Genomic DNA, 6,000 nt, shown 5'->3' on the forward strand with positions numbered 1-6,000 from the left:
CCCAACTCCAACAAGTATTATGGTCAGAGTCGGTCCTTCAAACCTAACCAATGGGTTTTTCTGTGGTAACAAGTTCATAACAGCTTTAGCTCATAACTAGCACACTCATGAATAGGTTAACTTTCCCTTTTTGCAGCTTGGGCTTTAATTTTGAGACTCTGGGAACAGGGAATCAGCAGATAATGATCCTCTCCTCGGAGAGTAGCTACAAAAGGCTTGGTTTTTGCATAAGTGTTTGTGCTGGGGGGGGGGGGGATTGCATTCACCTTCCCTTAGATATATTAATAAACCTTTAGTTTTCAGTTTACTAAAGGACTGGCTACCAGCGTGAGTTTTGGATAAGATCTGAAGTACATTTTGACCTGGGGTGTGTGTCTGGTGCTTTGGAACCAGAAGAACCGAATGTGTGTGATTCTTGGTTTTAATAATCACTTATCACAGAATTCTGGTTTGTCTGGGTGGTGCATGAGGGGCTAGAGGGCCTGAAGAAGACTGTCTGTGGCCTCATAATAACTAGTATAGTGTTTTGGAAGCACACATTTGTTATTGGCTTGGTGAAATCTTACGATAGAACATACCACCAGTTTGGGGTCCATGCCCTGTTTTATGGCAGTCTGACCTACGATTGGCATTTTTAGCTGTGTGACATTTGGATGGAAAAAGAGCGGGGCTAGTGGAAGCTGTCTGGGTAGACAGTGAATGAGCATGGAGTTACCTGTACTGTTCACTTATCTATTGAGTAGTCCCAGACATCTAATATTAAGGTTGTTGGCCTGATTAAAACCATATCAAGTGTCTCCCGTCCTCCTTTCAGTGTAGCTGGACAATAAAGAGAGGTAAGCAATTGTGAAAGAGTTAGTGAGCTAGTAAAATAGTTTAATCATTCCATTTAGAGTGGATACCCATGTAGAAAGTATTCTAAAAATCAGAAAAGATTGACTGCAAATTGTTTTTCATATCTAAACTTTAAAGTGACAACAGTCATTTCAATGCTAATTTCAACATTATTTGGAACAAGTGGTACCTTGTACCATTCATTAGGGATGTCATAAACATCCCACAGGTTATGGTGTCTCAAATCCAATTACCTTCCTATTCAAATAATGACCTTGAAGAGTTTCAAAAAACAAAAACACAAAACTCTTTTAGCTGCTTTTATGGCTATGTGGTGTATTGAAATAATGGAAAAGCTTTGTCAAAAGATGGTCCTGGTAACACTTGTTTTATAGAGCTAAGCATTCAAATACGCTGTATCGTCAGGTGAGTAAGTATGCTCTTAAATCTTAACCAATTTCATGGTGAAATTCCCACAGTGCAAAACATCTTGTAAAATGAAGGTGCTTTAAAAAACAACAACAAACAATGCAGCGCCCAGTACTTTTCCTTAGCAACTCCCCACATACCCAGGCAAGAGAGAACCAGAGAAGGTGCTAGTCTCCTGTAAACTACAATGCTTGATTTTGTTTTTATCTTCTGCCAGTAGCAGTGCAATGACTATTTCAGCTCATGGCTGAAATTTATGTACTACATAAGTTTGCCTACCCTGCATGTACCCAAACATAAAGTGTGGATCTGACAGCTGTGTTGTTATATTGCTTTCAATTGCATTTCACCACCCCAGAGGCAGCCGCATTTCATTCCCAAGGGGGCAATTTATCTCTATAGTTTATAAAGCATTTTGTGCTCCTTTGAAATAGAGGGTAGCATTTAAATGCCAGATATCACTGGGTGGAGAGAGACTGAGCAATTGCAACCCTGGATAGCATAATTGGGCCCAATCCTCAGGTTTTTCAAATTGAGCAGCAGCAAGTTGTGCTTAGCAGGTCTCAGGATTAGGCCCATGAAATAGTCACATTACGACAGGTTTCAAAAATGAAAGGACCAGCAGAAACTGGTTACCTTGCAAAAATAGTCAAACAAAACTTCACAGGGAATGTTTTAGAGCAGCCACTAAGAGAAGGCACCTTGAGAACAATTCTAAGAGCAGGTTACATTGTATTTCCCTTTTAATAAATTCCTTAATAAGTAGAGATCCATAAGAGTTACGTATTGCTGTAATATTGAAACAACACACAGAGATTGCAAAGGCCAAGTGGTAACTGCCATGCTGAGCTCAAGAAGAAGTTTATGCGAGCATTACAAACAAAATCAATGATACTGTGCTGTACATACTTCTTTATACAATACCTTACATAAAATACAGGACCAGTAGGGCTACTGCTACACAGAAACATAACACAAAAATCAACATGGAACTTCCTCCTTCACATCAACATAGTTAATACCACAAATCCCATCTTGCTAGGTCCTGTGAACTCTCAGCACCCATTGAGCCAAATCCTGAGCTCCTTAACCAGATGAATTCCCACTGACCTCAGCGGGATCTGAGGGATGTCCAACACAGTGCAGGATGGGGCTCAGATTTAAAAAAAAAAATTGAAACTTAAAATTTAAAAACAAACCAGGAATGCCAGAGCAGCATTATAGTCTGACTTAAAATCCCCCAGAGCCAAGACATTTAAAGTTCAGCCTGTCGCTGGAGCCTAATGAGCAGTGGTTACATTTCTGCATGTCTCTAATATTACGCTTCTTCCTGCCTTATATTCAAATTTGCTTCTCAATTACCTTGTGCTTCAGAAAGTACTTTTCTATGACTTTACATACCATGCTAATGCATAAGATAAGTAGGTTGGTTATAAGCTCGTTAAGTTATACTGTGCTTTACAGCATTATGCAGTTTCCCCCGGAAAATTAACTACAAATTCCTCCTACACCTATGCCTGGGTTGTTATTCACCTATGTATTTATTTGCTTGCAAACTCCCCACACACACACACACACACACACCATTATTATAACACTTTTCATAATGCTAATTACTGTAATGATGTTTGAAGGGAAAGCATGTGTGGCAGTCACTGATCTTCCTCGAATGGTTAGAAAGATTCATATATCACATCCCCAGCATACAGATGCTACTGTCTTCATCTTGTGTTTTCAGAGCCCTGAGGAGTTTCATTTTTTTAAACTGATACGACAATTTCTCATGCTGTCAGTTCCAAACACGTATATTGACAAGAATGTCAAGAAACTCTCTTTTGTGCATCTATTTTCTCTCCCCCACTTATTCAAAGTTTTACAAATAATGAGAAAGATGACTTACCCTTTAAGGTGAAAACAAATTCAAAGGAGACAACGCATTTAAATTCCTGCAACAGTATGATTAGCTGATCTTCTCCACAAAGCTTATTTTTATGGCTCATTGTCATTCAACTAGTATTCAACCTTTAGTTCAGGAACTGGGGAAAGAGACCTCAATAGATCGTTTTATCTGATAGCTGGTGGTGCAGTTTCAGACCAGCATGGTGATAAAAAAAAAAAATCTAACTAGATGCTGTAAAGGGTGCTGAAATATATTTGTTTATCAATCTCAGCTTTATATTCTTCATCACAAATATCTTTCCACTATAATGAAGACGATTCCAGGTCAATTGTCAGAGAAGTCTTGAGACGTTTTCATTTCTACCACCTATCTTTCAACAGCCAATAAATAAAGAGAAAAGTTTAAAAATAAAGCTTCCTACACAATAGGAGCTAGATTCACAAAGGGGACTTAAATGCCTCACTGCCATTTTAGGTACAGTGAATCCAACATTTAGGTGCTACTGACATTCACATTGCTCTGCTGCCAGCTAACCCTGGAGGCATATGGGTTTCCACTACTAAAATCCCTGAGGAACCTAAAATTTCTGCCGGTGGGCATACAAAAAGCCACATAAGTCCATGTCAGGCTGCTCGGTGCCTAACTCACACCTAAACCTCAAGAGGATTCATGAATTAGGAGTTCCCTCCAAAGTCCCCAGCAGGGCCCAATCCAGTAGGCATGCTCAAAGCATGCTTAACCTACACAAAAGATGACAAAAGGAAGAGGTGGGGCTGATGCACTCCTCCCTTTTATCCAATAGCCCAATGACTGGAGCACTCACCGGTGATGTGGAAGACGTGGGTTCAAATCCGTATGCTGCCTGATTCAGCGAGATGACTTGAATTCAGGTCTTCTATTGCCCAGCTGCATGCCCTAACCATTGGGCTATAGGGTATTCTGAGATGAGTCTCTGTCAATCTCTCCAGCTGTCGCTGTTCCCTGTTGTATGAAATACTTATATAGTCACTGAGACAGAGATAAAGAGAGGATGACTCCAGGATCTCCCACATCTTGGGTGAGTTCTAATCACTGCATAATTGAGTATTAAGAAGGCACCATCTCCTCCTCTTCCGTTTTTCCTGAGAAAGGACTGGCTTACTCATTAACTTCAAGAGAAGGTTCATGACTTTGAATCCTGAGGTGCCTCACTCCCTTTGAAGTGTGCGACTTCTGTCATACCACTCTGTCCACTTTTCTTACTGGTTAGCTTAAGCAGGTCCCTGCTCAATGTGCTGACTTCTATGAATCCCTTTTTTAGGCACCTAACTCTCCCCACGCTTTGTGTAGGGAACCCAGGTGCCTCATTTGGGGTTGTGAATACTACTAGTGGCAGGGCTCCCGAAAGTTAACTGCAACAAAGCTGAGCCTGGCAACATCTAAGTTCCCCTTCTGAATCTAGCCCTAGAAGCCTGAAATGTAAGCGAGCCTTGTAATGGCATAATCAACCAGAGATGGGTCTCAGTCCATTTGATCCCAAACTGTCCCTAAGTTCAGGAGCATATGGATGCAGAGCATTCAGACAGCACAGGAATGGTATAGTTTAAGAATATGAATGGAAAAGAATATAGGCCAATATCTAATGACAACCACACACTTAGAAAATCTCATTCATGTTCAAACATGACTGGACTTGATGAAAACTAATTTCAATAATCGAGAGTGCTTTTTTTTTTAATTTAAATTTTCATTAGCGCTTATCCTGAACCCACAGAATATTAAGATTTTTTTCCAGACTCTCGCAATGTTTCAAAGGGTAATGAACTAAATAGATTATTCAGCAGTGAAAAAATTCCACATCTGAGGTGACCCATTAAGTATAACCCAATCTTCCTGTTTCATGGAGAAAACAATAAAGGCTTTTTTTGTTTGTTTTGGGGGTTTTGTTTGTGAGTTGTTTTTGCTTGCTCAAGCAAAAAGCAATTTCCATAGGATGTTTTGCTCCAACAGCTTTGAACTAAAAATACATGTTCTGCTCAGACTGCAGATTTTACTGTAACTGCAGATTTTACTTTCATGGACAATGACCACTAATGAAAGGTCAGCTTCTGAAAACAATCACTACCTAATGGTAACTGAAATCATCATTGTTTTTCCTCTACATTTAGAATAGAAACTATCTGTGTCCCAATTGTCAATAAATGTTGACCCTTTAATGACCACTACAGACCTATACAAACATTCCTTCACAGATACTAATGCACATGGTCATGTCTGCAACTAACGTGCTTATATTTCTGAAGAAATTCCTAATACATCACATACCACTGGAAACAGTATTTTTTTTTGAGCCACTGTAGCAAAACTTGACATATACAATATATAAGCATAATATAAGTTTTATTGTGTTAGTATCATGCACACTCACCCTCCGCCCACAAAATAAAAACATTATTGGACCCAATCCTAAAGTCTTTATTTTGTCAAAACTGAAAATATGTTTCAGGAGTGCACTACCTGAGTAAGGACTTCAGTACTAGGACACAGTAAGGACCTGTGTACTAGTATTAGTAACCTAGAGAGTATTAAAGTTGGGGGGAGGAAAAAGAGGAGAGAATGAAAGAGTTAGAAGTAAAGTCTGCAAAACACATCAATATTTAATGTGCATTTGTTCATTCTCACTAGATTTCTGGAGCCTGAACACACCACCACCTTATACTTATACAGCATTTAAACCTGAAGGATCCCAATGGTCAACTACTTCATAGATCACCAAAATGAAGTCACCTCTGGGGTTGAAACAGCTTCTGTTTAACAGTGCATGGCGCTGCCCTACAATTAAAAGCGAAGTATACTGT

Source organism: Eretmochelys imbricata, chromosome 14 (genome assembly GCF_965152235.1).
Source record: "Eretmochelys imbricata isolate rEreImb1 chromosome 14, rEreImb1.hap1, whole genome shotgun sequence".
Classification (NCBI taxonomy): Eukaryota; Metazoa; Chordata; order Testudines; family Cheloniidae; genus Eretmochelys; species Eretmochelys imbricata.